This window comes from Calonectris borealis, chromosome 10, assembly GCF_964195595.1.
Source record: "Calonectris borealis chromosome 10, bCalBor7.hap1.2, whole genome shotgun sequence".
NCBI lineage: Eukaryota > Metazoa > Chordata > Aves > Procellariiformes > Procellariidae > Calonectris > Calonectris borealis.
Genome location: NC_134321.1, coordinates 23,963,710 through 23,979,643, shown reverse-complemented (window position 1 = coordinate 23,979,643; position 15,934 = coordinate 23,963,710).

The window sequence follows — 15,934 nt, the reverse complement described above, 5'->3', positions numbered from 1 at the left end:
TGTATGTACTTAGATGACAGCTCAACTTTACCGGCTCACTTTCCTGACTAAGCCTTGCCTGCCAAATGTTTTTGATCATAGTCTGGCAAACAAAACAATATTAATAGTAGAGCTGAGCAAATAATCTCCAGAAAACTGCTGATTTTTTAAACCTCTTTTTATTGCTTCCATAATATCTCTGAATCAAATGCAGCTTTCTTGAGTTCAATTACAATTTTAAAGCATCCTATTTTTTATTAAAAGCAAAATAACTTAACTCCATGGAATCAGAAAACCACTTGCAAAATGGTTGGTTGTGGCAAAGCAGGTCCATCACATTGTGTTCCTTACGTCCCCAAAGAAACAAGTGTCCGTGTTATTCCAGCATGAATGCACATGCTTGTCAATTTAAACTCTGGACACACAGCTTCCAAATCTGTTTTTACTGGCACAAAATGTTCGCAGATGGTAGACAAGACCACAGCCAAAACAAATTCATTTTAAAATCTGAATACTCCATTTTTGCAATATATACTGATTTCTGATAAATGCACTGAAGTAATTTATTTTCCCTTCAAATAGTGAAGATGTATTTCAAATATACCTTTCTGAACGTCCTGCATTCATGCATGATCTGATGCTCTATTAATGAGGTTATCATACAATGTATGCTCCAAGTCTTTGTTCTCTGATGGTCCATAAAAACTCTTGCAGCACCCTGCAGATGCTATGAGCTTGAAGCAAACTGACTACTTACCTAAAGGTTTTTGGGTCTTTTTTAAGTGGCACAGAGCTCATAAAATCTCTCCATGTTGTCCCACTATTATGTCAAGAAAGGCAGAATTATGGTACGTACATTTGACTGTTATTTGTAGAACGGCCTTCTGGAAATCAGTGTAGCTGAACAAAGACAAGCTTTAAGATCTGATGACAGTACCGATGGCACTGAGCTAGACCATGTCATGTTTTAGTCCTGTTCCTGCACAGTGAATAATGTAAGAGGGATGAAGACTCTGGCTCACTACCCTCTCCACAAATGTTCCATTTCCTCTTCTAGGGATGGGTTTATTCAGGGACTTGGATGGGACTTAATGAAAATCCTAACTAAACGTATCATGCAAATTACCAGGCAGCTGTAGCTGGAACAACCCTGCTTCTTAGACAATTTGCGATACAGCTCTCCAGCAGTATTTCCATACCTACCGAGAGCTGCCCCCTTCCCTCTGGACACCCAGCTGCAGGCGTACCAATAAATTCTTGTGAATCCCTGCAATTCTCTTTGTCAAAGTCTAACTCATCCTGAGGTCTCTTTGGGTTTTGTTCAGTGCCTTAATGGTCAGAAGACTTCACTTCTGCAGCTCAGTCTTCCTGATTTACATTTTTTGCCTTCTTCCTACATCAACCTTGTGGCATGTTGTTCTGTTTTGGCAACCAAAAGATTCACACTGCCTGACTCTGCTCCTTGGCCATTCCAGATATTTTGTTAAAAAGTAATTCATACTTCTTCATCCTTGTTCTTTCTTTCCCAACAACAAAAAAAAAAACCCAAAATCAAACTCACCGCTTCAATCCCTCCTCTTTCAACATCTCCCTCATGAAGCAGCCGTTCCATTCTGCCAACATGTTCTCATTTGATGGAGAGAGAACTATTATTTAGTTAATAATTGTTTCTAATCTGAGATACAGATAATACCCATTCTGGCAGCAAATTAGTCGCCTTAATGCACACAGCGGGCCTTAGCAGCCGTTGAGTTTAAGAAACTGATCACATTTTGTACAGATATGATTCTGAATTTTCACTGAGCATCACAGGGGATCTGGCATTTCTTACCTCTAGGTCAGAAACACCAGTCCAACCTAATGCAGCAGTCACTGAAAATCCCCTTCAATCCCCTTTTCCACAACTTACGATGTGAAAAAAAAAAAAAAGAAAAAAGCTGTAGACTGATAAGCTTTAACCATTAAAAAAATTACCACTAGAATTACAAACACAATGAACTACATCTCACTTAAAATATTTCTTACTAATGCTCAAGGCAGACTGGTAAGAGTATATGGTTTAAATTAGCTCCCTGCAAACTTACAGCTGCTATGTTATCCTATTAAAATTTATTTTCCTCCATTGTGGCTCATATTAATTTGCAGCTATAGAGCTGCATGTAACTTCAACCATTACAGGCTTTATAAAATGAAAAATATGTAAGCATTTGTTTTAGAAAGTAAAATGGTTACACACAGATGAATGATGAAAGCAGATTACTGAAATAGATGCAGTAGGTTACACCTTCACCTGCTGCAACGTTATTTCTCTAACATCTTTCTGGAAGGAGAACACACACCACACGCAGAGGGGAGAGGAGGGTCTCAAAGTTCCCGTATTGTATTCCCCGATCTGGGAAAGAATTCACCATGGTCAAAGCTGTAGACTTTGGCTACCAAATTTCTTAATCGTTATTTTAAAGTATAGCCACTCAAAGCCCAAGACACTCAGACCTTTCCCTGTTAGTTTACCTGTGCTGTTGTAAAATGGGGGGTGTTTATTATCTCTCTGCTGAGGTATAGTTATTATTTTAAAAAATCCTTTAATGAAAAGTGCAGGTAAGGTAAACTACAGAAACATCTACCCTTTTGTGACAACAAACTTACTTTGGACAACTTCTCACTTGACTTATCAGGCTGTCAGAACTATAAAGGCCAAAGCACAGTTTTAAGGTCTTGAAGCTTACAAATGTGAAGCACACAAAAACTGAAAAGATGAGTAGAAGGAAATTCAATACAAAGTCCCACAAAAAAAGCCAATTAAAAAAAAAAAGCAGTGAGAATAAGAAACTTCTACAGAATTGGGGGAAGACTGGTAACACGGCAGAGAAACACTCGCATCTTTTTAGAAGAAATGGGAACCAAATCCACACGAAACCAAATGCAAGGACATGAAATGGTCACGACAGGAAGCAGAATTGTTTCTGCTGCACTTGTCCTGCTCTGAAACGAAACCCAGTCCGCAATGAGGGGTTTCCACCCTCACACGGTTGTATGCCAGAGGACAGGAGGGATGAGTGGGAGGTGTCACCAACACACCGCCCAGGCAAACCGTCTTAGAAAACCTGTGGCAGTAGGCATCATTCCTCTTTTCCAGGAAAAGGTGGAAAGTTAAAAAGGTGAATGAGTTCCAGCAAAATACTCAGTATCTAGCAGATCCACTGGCTCCAGTGAATCTGCATGCAAACTTGCTCGTGCTCTCCAAACGCACAACAATGGCATTACCACGTTCCACTGAGGACTTCTCTAACCCCAGAAGCAGCCTCTCCAGCTATTTTCTCTTGCTATTGGCATTGTTTCATTACATCTGCTGATTATCCCTCGTAGTCTTTTGTTCCCTTCCCATCATGCTGATGTTCATCGCAAACAAGACAGATGTACAGTGCATGATGTGCCTGCATAAACACTGCAAATGAAAGGCTCGTAGTGAAAACCTAAATCATCTTTGTAAAGGCTGTGTTTATGCTGGAAAAGAACACTGTTATCCCCCTTGAGCATGCGGGATGTCAGGAAACAAAAAGAGGAATAAAGCGTTTAAATCCAGTGCTAGTGCAAGAAAGGTAAGGACCAGGAACAATTTGGATGCAGAAATGAAGGTAAAAGGTTAAAGGTAAACGTTCCATATTCTTTACAATACCTTACATTACGGATTATCCCCGTACAGTTATTCTTCAGCTAGCTGCTGGCTTTGAATCGGAAAGTGCTCAGAACACCTTGCTGAAAAGGTTGGCCTAACATCACGGTGCAAAATACCACCACGTTGAAGAGGTGGGATTTCCAAGCTACGCAGGAACTACTGAGGTGAAGCGCAGGAACTTTAGGGATGAAGCCCATTGCCCCCACGGCAATCCAAGGAATATAAAGAGAGGGCAGAATCTTAATAAAGACAAAAGTGTTTTACAGAGTTGGAAAAAGAACAGATGCAGCATGTTAATTTGCCACAAGGTGGCATGTGCTGATCTAAAATGAGTTCCAGGCAGGTAAGATTTGTAAGACTTAAACAGCAAAACTCAAATCTGGGGCACGCAGACTCAACTTCAGCGGATTTACTCCATTGGCGTCAGGTTTGAACTCGGCCTTACAGCATTACAGAATCTCTCTACGTTCCTAGGATTATCACCGAACTTGAATTCACACTTTTTCCTGGAAAAGAAAAAAGTTTCCTTTTCCCCATGTCACCCCTTATATTCCATTGAGTTTCTCTGACTAACCAAAAAATCCCTTTTCCTGGCTGTACCTGGGACCCCGTATCTTATGCTCAATCTCAGTGAGTTTTCTGCTGGTTCTGGTTCATCCTCTGAACCAAAAATTGTATCTTTCAACATACGACATTTCTGAGCATTCCTGCAACATGGGTTTCTCTGTGCCACAGTCCCGAGGGGGCCCTTCACGGTTCAGCCTGCCGAGAGGAGCGGTGACGGAGGCAGACTTGCCCCCCTCTGCTCGGCATTCCCCTCCGCACCACTGTATGGGCACAAGTGTTTGTGCAGCCGTACCATGAGCCAGATCAAGGACACGGTGTGGTGAAAACCTAATCTTTTCCCTCATTTCAGACAGAAAGGAGCAAAGCCAGCGTTTATTTTCAAAAAGCGCAGTACGCCTCTCTGGTTGTATCTCTACAACAAAGAAAACTTTATGCTTCCTTTTATGAATTTGATCAACGTCATAAATTCTTTCTGAAGCATGCAGGAAGTTTTTTTATTCATGTAATTATGTAATGATAAACACAAATTTTGGGAACAGATACCACATGGCGCGCTCACAGCCGTGCTTGGCATTCCAGCCCTGAGCCAGCAAAACCCTAAACACATGAGAATTATAATTGATGGCAAAGGCACAAATCACACTCAGCAGGACTGAACACTAAATGTGTGTCCTGTAGTTAATTTAAAAAATGAAACTTGTAAACTTTAGCAACAGTTTCTGACAGGTAGACACGGGAAGGGAAACCGCATTCGAGGCTTTTAGCGGGAGACAGAAGTAAGAGTCACACAGCCTTTTTTTTGCTTGTTTAGAAATCAGTTATTGCAGGAAATGCGGTATGCTAATGCTGTCAAAAACCAAGACATGTTTAAGACTCTTCAGTACTAACAGGACTGACACGTTTTAAGAAGCAAGCCCTGCGTCTCCTACGCTGACAGCTCCTTTAGCTTAGTAGAAAGAAGAGGAGCAACAGAAATTTCAGCATTTCCACTAAGTTCCCAAATCTGTTTTTACCTTTAAAAAACTTAAGTTAAAAATACATAAACACAGCTAGTGTTTGTGTAATTTATATGATATACTAGAGACACCGATTGTACGAGCTAAGGTACTAACGTGGCTAATGAGACAGGCGCATAATACTGTCAAAAATCTGCAAGTATCTTGAACACCACAACTTAACTTCACAAGTGTGTTACAAGGACACTCACTGCAAAAATATCCTTATTACCCGGCAGACAGATGTTTCAGCCTAGCACACTAATGCGCCACAAAGGTTTACAGCTCTTACTACTCCTTTAATCAGGAACTGTGTATTCAACTTAAGTATTAAAATAAACCATTACAATTCTATTCCACTCTGTGTCCAAGACCCAAGTACCTTTTATGCCTGTTAAAAATGCTAAAAAACCCCTTTAACTAAGCCTCTCAAAACCCCATCTGATGTCTGTTTGGCATCTCTTCACCGCCGCCGCTAAACCCCTGAATGAGTAAGATGTCACACACCCAACAGAGCAGTTAGCTGGAGCAGAGGCCTTTCGGGGTGCCAATGTGACAACCCCCCATGAGCTGCAGGCACAATTTACCTGAAAGACCCGATCTTTTGAAAATTTTCAATCAAGTCCCCGAACTCGAACCGCTAAGAAGACTCAAAGACTGACGATGATGCTAAAAACATCAAACTGCGTCAGTAAATTTATTCATTATTGTTTTGTGTATTTCTCGGGGCCCAAGGCCTGGCTCCCGCCAGGGGGACCGGGGCCGGGTGGGACCGGGGCCGGGTGGCGGTGGCTGAGGGGGACACCGACCCCTCACGCATCTCCGATGTGGAAGAAAACGAGTCATCGCTGACCACGCGGGCGTCACGCTGCAGCTTTCAGCAGGGGACAAGTTCTCCCTCAGCCATTTCTCCTCAGCGAGAGGAGGCCTGTGCTCGCCCCGCCCGCCTTTGTGTCTCGCCGCCTTCCCCGGCAGCGCCTCTGAAGCCGCGCTGAGGACGCAGCTGCTCGCGGAAGCGCAAAGGGGAGCCGGGCGGGCGGGGCCCGGGCCGGCGGGGGAAGCCCCAGCCGAGCCACCGCCCTCCCCTCGGCCCGCCACCGCCCTCCCCTCGGCCAGCTCCCTCACAGCGGCGCATGCGCACGCCCCCGGCACCGCCTTCCCCCATGCCGGGCGGTGGAGCGGCGGCCGGACGCGGCGGGAGCCAGGTGGGTCGGCGCCCTCCCCGCGCCCCAGCTCGCAGCGGCGGCCCCGCCCGCGGGGAGCACCGCCCCGCTTACTCCCTTCCCCACCGAACCGTCGCGGTCGCCCCGCTCCCGCCGTCCCCCGGGGCCCGCCCCCGTCGCCATGGCAGCGCGGCACGCCCTGCGGCGGCCGTTCCGCGGGGCAGCGGCCATTTCCCTCCCCCGGCGCCCCGAGAGCTCCTGTCTCGGTGCCCGGGGGAGACGCGGCTGCTCGGGCGCTGCCTCGGCCACAGGCCTCGCTCGCGCGGAGGGGGGCGTGCGGCGGCGCCGGCCGCGGGGGGCTGCCTCTTCCCGCCCTCCGGCTGAGGTAAGCGACTACGGTGTGCTCAGCACGGACAAAACCCACTCAAAACACACTTCCTTAGGAGGGACTTTAAGTTCTCCGGCAGTTCCACCCTCTCTGCCTCGGTGACATCCAGAGTCGAGGCCCTCCATTAGGAAATTAAGACCCACAGAGACCCCCTCCGGGGTGACTTGCCCAGCACCAACGTCTTTCAGGGCAGCGACCTGTAACTCCCGGAGGTAGGACTGTAAGGTAATCCAGCCCTTCCTGCCAGCGTTTGCTAAACAATACTGTGGGATTTAACCTTCGCCAAGGCCTGTGTCAGTCAGGGGATGAGGACCGAGCATGAGAGCAGGGGAGCGCGGCTTCCGTAGGTGATGGCGGCGGTGGAACGAGACTTCCCCCTTGGCAGCAGTGTTTCCATGTTTTGTAGCCGTAATGCCCTGCCTCTAATCATCACTAACTCCATCACGCTTGAAAAACGCAGCTCAGTTAGTCCCCGTTGGAGTTGAAAAGGCAGACGTGCATATGGCACATTCTTCAGTCCAAACGCATTTTACCTTTGTCAGGATAGTAATTTTTAAATGTAGATGTTACTGCTTTTGCCAACAGAGTGTAGCTATACTCTTCAGTAGATAATAAAAAGAGAAAAGGTTACCTGATACATTAGTAATCTAGACTTAAATGTTTTCCCTTTGCACAGCTCCCTTGCTTGGTTTTTCTTAGAAAGAGCCATGTTTTCAGGAGACCTGCACCTCAATTAGTAAAACTGAGCATCACATCTGTGGAGTAATTAATCCCAAAAGAATATGTACAAAGTAAGTATTTTCAATTATGTATTGCTTGAAAGCATTTTTCCATCTCCTGTTTTCATCAGTAGTTTATGTAAAACATACATGGAGCCACGTGTGTAAGACCATAAAAACGAAATAAGTTAGGGAGACAGCCTTCAGGGCTAGATACTGTAAGAATAGCACCTCAGAGATATAATTAGCCATGTAATCCTCTCTCACTATGTGATCGCTTGGGTGGCAGCCTAAACCGATCTGAATAGTGTTTCTTCCACATCTTTGAGTAAATATTTTACTTCATCGGAAATCCAATGATACCAGTATGAGTATTTTTTTGTAATAGTAGTAAAATTACAAATGAGAGGAGTCATGAGTAGAAATTGTGAAATTTGACATGGATGAAACTAGTTGCTGGGAAGGAATGTGCTACAAGTACTTTAAAAAATGGATTGCAAGTGCTCAGGTAAGGTACAAGATTGCTTGTATCTTTTACGACTAGCTGGCAAATATATTCCCAGTTTCTGGCGGTATATTCCCACTTTTCTGAATGGAGAGGATAGTTTGCTGACTTTAATTTTTCTTCCTGCTAGTATGTAATTCAGAATTACAGACATACTTGTTTAAGGAGGCTTAGTTCAGCTAGGCAAGTTTCTCACCAGGCGACTCAGAAGAGTCCCCAGTTGGGTCTTTTTCTGCCATGCTGCAGAAGCTGCTCAGCTGACAGCTACCCAGAGCTGGATGGCTGTTGCTGACCGCCGGCCTCAAAGCGCTCAGCCAGTTCACTTGTACAGGGTAATTAATACCTGTAACTCCTTAAAACAAGTACATTTCAAAACAAAATCAGTCCTTTCCTGTTACCGCCATGTACAGTTAAAGGCTGCCTGCCTGGTTTGAAGCGGTTCATGGAATTTCTGTCCATCTGAGGTGGGGTGCTGCAGCTCTGTGGGAACCCCCACGCACCTCCGAGCTGCAGCCGGCCGCATGAGGCACAGTGCCTGCGGGCCTGTGATCCTCCGCAGTCTACAGTGACACAGTGATTACCCCCTCTTTTTCAGACACATTTCCTAAGCATAGATTTTCTGTTTCTTTGTGAAACAAGGTTCAGACTCCAGAACTGCTTAAGCAAATACTCAACAACAAACAAATTACTTCCTACCTTATATTCTGTGGTTATTTAAAAAAACCCCACAGAAATGTGTAAATATTTTTACTCCTGATTTTGGGTAGCTTGTAAATGTTGTAAATTAGGAAAATATGTAAAAATACATCTATTTCCTCAGTTTTCTTTCCACTCTGGAGTATTTCCTGGACTTAATCCTATCACAGGAACACGAGGGAGATAACAGCCACCTGCAACTCTTGATCTCTGGCCACTTACATTAAATTCCTTTGACCTCTTTAGTTCTTCACTCAAACAGTTCCCTGTGTTACAGAGCTTGACCATTTTGTTCCTTAGCAAAAAGCACAGGATAAAATGCCTAAAAGGACTGGCTACCTTAGAGCTACTGAGTTTTCTTAACATTTCCTCTTTTCCTTTATCTAGCCTGCCATTTTTGAACAGTTAAGTTTTATTGTGCATAAACTCGGCAACTGTTCTGCATACCCACAGCAGGTCCAACGTTTCTTAGAAATTATGCATACATTAAACAGTGCTTTTGCAAAGGTTGTCACAAATTGGCTTAATATATGGTAGCTTTTCAGAATTTCAAAAATTTATGAAAGAAGGATTTCTTCCTAATTTCTCTGTTTTCCACAACCTGATATTTGCCAGCTATTTCAAAGATGGAGCTACCAACCCAAAGTAGACCGTTACTGGATGAGAGCTTTGCAGCCTCATGGATACTGCTGTGTCATATATTTAGAAACTGAGCTATCTCACAAAGCAGAGCTAGATGGGGTTGCTGTAGCTCTATGACACCTCTCCTTTCCTTTTTATATCTATATCTAGTTTAAGTTGCCATTTTTCTTTCATTTTAAAGCCTGTGGCTAAAAAGAGGTTCTAGACTATATTCCTAGGCTTGTAGTCACCTATTGCATTGCAAGTGCATTGAATGATCTGTCAGTAATACTTGATACAATTCTTCAGTTTTAGAACTGTCTTTTGAATTGAAATCTTCATATTACTATGCTGTCTTTACCTAACATTTCACTACATTTCCATTTTATCCTTTATTGGCAGCTTTAACTAACAGTGGAACAAACAAGAAAAGAGGGACTGTTGGAAGTACAGATGATGAAAGAGAACAGGGATCTCAGGTGGGCTGCTGCTCTGGGATCATTAAGCATCTAAACATGTATATTTATCTCACAACTGTAACGCTGCTGGTGTAGTCGAGATCTACCAAAGATGGTCTTTGACCCTGCTTTTGTGACTGATTTGCTGTGTGGTACTGCATTATTCTTAAGGGACAGGAATATATAAAAAAAGAAATCTGAAAGCAAAAGTTATAAAAAGTCTTTAAGAAAATTTCATACAGTTTTAAAATTACACAAAACTAAAGCATTCAGTGGAGTGTTGCAATACAAGCTGAAAATAAAGCAACATTAATTGATTTTTATTATCCAAACTATGAGAAGAGCAAAAAGCAAAAGGTGAAGCTGGAAATGTCCAAAGCCAGCTAGGAATCTAAATACATAGTTTGTACTAAGTTAAAATTAACCTCAAAGTAAGGTTAAGTAAATTTTAGTAAATTTTAAGTTTTAGGATAATTCGATGTTTTGATTCTGTCTATGTACCAATGAAAACAGTGCGGTCTAAGCAATGGTCAAACATTTTAATTGCATCCAGCTCCTTATGAGACAATTTAGACGGTTTTCTGCCTGCCTAATCTGATAAAATTAGTACCTAAGGTCACGGGACAGGTGAATTTGCAAAGTCCGCTGTAAAGTAGCCATGAGGCAGCTCATGCAATGCAAGAGAAATAAGTTGCCAGAAGCCTAGTGATCCTGTTCTACTTGCCTAAAAAGCTTGTTAGTATCTTTAAATGGCAGTCATAGTTCAATAGAATTTTCCAGAGGATTTGGGATTCTTCATTTTGTTTAAATAGGAACATGCTGAGCCTAGAGAGATAAAGATTATTAGTTTAGTCACTAGCATCCCACCTACTCTGTGTATTCTTTCCTTGGAAATGGCAAATTATTTCAACTTAATGGTTAACTCCTCCAAAAAATCATCCTCAGTTAGCACAAAGCCTTGTATTGACAAAAACAGGGTGACATAGCCTGTTTGAACAAACATGTTTGGCACCGATTCCTGGAACTAGCTAAACTTTGCAGACCACTACAAAAAATTAGTTCTTCAGCTGAATAAAGTGGTATTAATACCTAAGAGTACAAATATAGGAACAGATATGAGGGGCAACCCAGCAAACCTCTAACACCTACAAATTAATACAGCAAAGCAGCGGGCTGTTGCACCGAGAATCCAAACCATCCATCCCCCCCGCCGGAATCAAATAGGTAGATAATATTATTATATTATCCATATGAAAATAATCACTAAGTATGTCAGTGACAGCTTCTCAAATGTAAGCATTTAGAACTTTCCCCAAAAGACTATGCTTATATTAAGAATTTAATTTAATTAATATTTCTTAATTATCCGAAGCTGCTCTTTGTTCTTTAGTCAACTAAAAAAAATGCTAACTTCCTCTGTTGCCTCCTACAAAACGTTTTACCAGGTGCTCCATTTGTTTAACACTTTTTTTTTGTGTGCTGACACTTGAAAAATATATGTGTTCCTTTACTCTAATTCAGAGACTAATTTCTAGAGCTACTTCTATAATGACTACGGACAGTGCGTGATGAAACCAAGAAGCGATGCTGCTATTGGGGAGCGTTACTTTTGCAGGGGTCTTCAGACAGGGAATCTGTCAGTGCTTGATCTAACTTGGGAGTCAGCCCTACCTTGAGCAGGATGTCGGACTAGCTGACCTCCAATTCTTTCTGCCTTAAATTTTCCATGATGCTAAATACAGGTTCCTACCAAAGGTCTTTAATTCCCAGGACCTCAGCACCGCGTTCTGCTGGGCCTCTGAAGCAGTGACGTGCTTTGGTTACTGCTTGGGGGCCACTCTCACAAATACCTAAGCGAATGCATCATTCTGTGCGCTCACAGCCTGGCCTTGAGCAGGGGGGCTGTTCACCAGTTCTTGTCACGCAGGGACGCGCAAGGACCAGTGTTTAAGGGGTTTTGGGCCCTCCGGTTCCACCTGCAGGCTTGGGGAAGCTGTGGGCGCTCCGCACCTTTGGAACTGAAACTTCTACCAACGTATTCAAGAAAGATGTGCAATGTAGGATTTTGGGCTCCACAATCTGTTCAGGTTTTTAAGTACCTAGGGTACCTTAGTGTGGTTTCCAAAATTGTGCACAAATCTTTTGAAGCCCCATTTTTATTTAAGGATTTTTTTTTGCACGTCCATACATGTATATATAAACGATGTCTGCTGTTTACTAAAATGACTGGATGCAGTTTAGTTCATGCATGTGAATTTTTTTTGTCCCTGCAAGATTAGTAAGAAACTAGATGTGTAATTTTAAGGACTACTTCGCTAATTTGTCCCTGTTCTCAGTAAATGAATTTTTCTATAGAAAAGTAATTGGATTCTTCTTCATTCTGGTTTTTCTTAGCAGTATACAGCAAAAAAAACAGTGAAGTCTGACTGCAAAATTATTTCTGAAAATGAACGAAACAATTTAGTCCTGCTATATGCTCCATCTCTCTATTTGCCAAATTAAGGCAGGTGTTTAGCTGAGACGATGTTTTTGGAATTAATAAGGTTGGTGGCATCAGCCTTGAGTTGTCTCCTGTAGCTTGCTCTCCTTGCTTGTTTAAATAACACAAATATCCTATCCACAGAAACTTGCACAAATATTTTGTTTCTAAATAATTGGGAGGCATTTTTAATGATGAGCAGTCAGTAACGCTTAATTAATGCTAGGGATTTTTTAATAAGACGTGCAAGGAAGTGATGGAAATAATGAAAGCTTTTTTTTTTGTCAGTTAATATATAGTGGTTGAAATTGATTTAGGAAGATAGAATAAGATATTGTAGCCTGTTTTATTTAGCTTGTTTTATTACTTTATCTAGTATTTAGTTAAATCCACAAAGTCTTTGCTTTGATTTTTAGTAGATTACATCCTTTACATTCAGATGAACTTATTTTTGTTATGGTTTTGAGATACTACTTTTAGTGCAGTTAATTTATACTCAATGTAAATGCTCCAATGATATTTTCTGCTTTATTGGGTGAGAAAAAAAATGTTATGTTCAGGGTGTAACCACAGATAACAATGAAATGTTTATCTCTGATTTTCTTTTCATGGCGTTTCAAAATTAATGTATGATTAATGTAACTTCACAAAATTATCTCTGTAGCTATGTGCTTAGTTGTCTGATGCATGTAGACACAGACGTATATATATTTATTTATGGTTGATAATAGAAAAAATGAGGTGAACAGAAAAAAAGAGATGGAAGATTCACTTATTAAAACATCAGGCTGGTGTGGCCTATTTGCCTCAATCCCTTTAAAATCTAGGCAGATGCAAAAAGCAGTTTATGGGATGATTATCTGCATAGTCCGTAAGGCACTCCTCATACCGTCTTAAGTTAAGAAAGATAGTTAATGGCTCCTCCCAGATTACCGTCATGAATCCAATTAACTACAGGAAATACCGTGGCAACATCATTCAACTTCTCTTCTGTAAAATGTGAATTCCCTACAACATATTTCTTGTGGTCGATATGCAACAATGAAGGGATCAACAATCACTCATTCTTTTTGCAGGGTAACAGGTAAGGTGTTAAATTGAAATTACTGAAACTCTATTAAAACTCATGTAAATTTACTATGGGTTTTGACTATATGAGATTTAAAAATAATTCCTCTAACTTGCAGAGTTCATTTTTAAACTTTTCCACTTCTGAATGCTGTTAAAATGCATTACTGACAATATTTCATTCTTCTGTATGTAGTCAGTCTTACAAGTCTGATAGTCTCTTAGTAAACATGATATTCATGATCAAGAGTATCTGAGTCACCAGTTTTGTTTGTAGAACAGTTAATATATTCATTTTACACCATCTCCTTTATAATTCTCAATAGTAATTACTGGCTGCCAGCCTGTTCAAGGTAGTTTAAAATAACTTCTGTTAACTTTTGGGTTCACACTACCACAGAAAGCTGACGTGACTTAAATAAAATGAATCAAGTCAATTGATAGACCTGTCCATCAGTTTAGCTTGCAGTTTCTTGCTATTTATGTAAAAAAATCTATGAATAGCAAATACTGAATCACCAGACCAACACCTACATAATCTTCTAATGAATTATATTCTTTTGTCTCTTTTGTACGTGAAAGCAGTTACTGTCCTTCGTAAATATCAAACTTAATGATTAAATGACATTCACCTTTTACTAAAACAGATGGAGAATATTTTTTTCCCAAAGGGGGAAAAACACATGCAGAAATAACATATCAGTTCTGGTTGTGGTCCCAGTGAAATCACTGGAGTTTTACAACAGCTGTAGTATTTTTCTGCTGTGTAAATTACATATAACTAAACTGTACCAAAATTTATTTAAATTATTACCTCTCTGTCCTATATCTATGTATTTATTTTCTTTTTCCAGTTTTTTTGGTGTTTGCTTATAGGTAGTAAACATTTCAAATTTCAAATAAGCCTAGGGAATTGAGGTGTGTGCCTACTGAAATATGCTCAATGCTAAAACTGCCTTCAAGACTTTTGTTAATTGTAGCTTAAGTATTTGTGAAATACCTACTATCAGCGGGCTTTTTTACTGATACATACATTAGAACAACCTTTGCCTTTTGTTTCATTATTCATAATAATCAAGTTTAACAAAAAACAGTTATCTACAATTTTTACAAAACTTTAGAAATGCATGCTCTGTTATTCCTGTCAATGTTAAAATTAGATAGTCTGTTGCAATTTAAAACACGATTTCATTTAGCAGTGCTTCCTGTAGAAGTGACTAACTATGTCTCAGCAAATCTAGAAGATTTTTCTGTTAAAAACTCTCATGATCTGCCAATCTTAAAACATCAGATTTAAAGCCTGAATTTAGAGACCAAGTTATAATTTAGTAGCTCTTAACCACTTCATTAAATATAAACAGTCCCCCTTACACTGTCATATTTTTGCTTAGTCTTCGTTATCTATCTAAAACATCTTAATTAGTGCGGTTTACAGAACTTTGCATTTTGGCAATGAAACTTTATGCCATATGATCTTATATTTAGACAAATACCCTGTTGACTTCTGTGGGACTGCTCACAAAAGCAAAGCTTTTCAGAAAGATAAGTACTGTAGAATCAAGCCACGGAGTAAATTTTAGAGGTGTTAACCTGAGTGCCCCTACCTGCATCTGTAGTTGACTATGGTCCTTTAAAAATTTGGCTACCGGGTACTTACTTACATGTGACTGCAAGAAGGAGAGAACAAATTCACTTTAGAAGACGAGAAAATAGTAAAAATAACCTCAAAATTTTATGTGACAGGCATAAGTGTAAGCATTTGCCTATATTGTATGAATATATTTGAGGTTTAAAATAGCTTTTCTTATACACTGATATTTTAAAATTGAAAGCTTATCCAAGATTTTTTCATGTTAATACATAAAAGTAGTCTTTTGAAATGCGTGGTCTGCTGTCCTATTCTTGTTTACCAAATCCACACGAATCTGGAGAGATGGGACCTCGCTATTAGTAGATAGTTCACAGACATGCAGTGGGGAGCTTTACAATGGGATTACTGTTTGTGCTGACAGCTGAACTGCCCCAACTGGAATCGTTCCAGTCTGGAATCCAAGCTCTTCTCTCTGTTTTGAAAACGTGTTCTGAAGTAAAAGATAATAATTGCATCTATTAAATAACCATCCTAATTGCTAAGGTAGAGTGAGACCAGCATCTTCTTGTCTCATCATTTTTTGGCTACATAATTGTTTTCTGGCTGCTAAAACATTAGACATTGCTCCTTTCTCTCATTTCATTCTGGAGCAAAAATTCAGCCCAGTGACTGGAAGCCACCGATTTCCAGATCCTGAAATACTAAAAGGGAATCTTCCTTGTTACAACGCAGAGTGACACCTCAGCCAGTTGCTAACTTGCTAACCCCATTGCTAGTTTGCTGAGTCTATCCTGCAGCCTGCTCGTGTGAACCTGTAAAGCATGCCTCCTTAATGCTCTTCCTTTGTAAGTCTGCCCGCCAGTTAGTTGCAGAACCTGCTTCGTTGTGGATCCCTGGTCTCCCAGTTGTCCTACTTGCTGCATGGCACTTTACTACTCAACCTGTAATACTACAAAGAGAACTGCTTTTATCCCAGAGGAAGTGGACAAGAGGCTGCATCACTCCTTAAAAGAAAAGTGGAAGCACAGA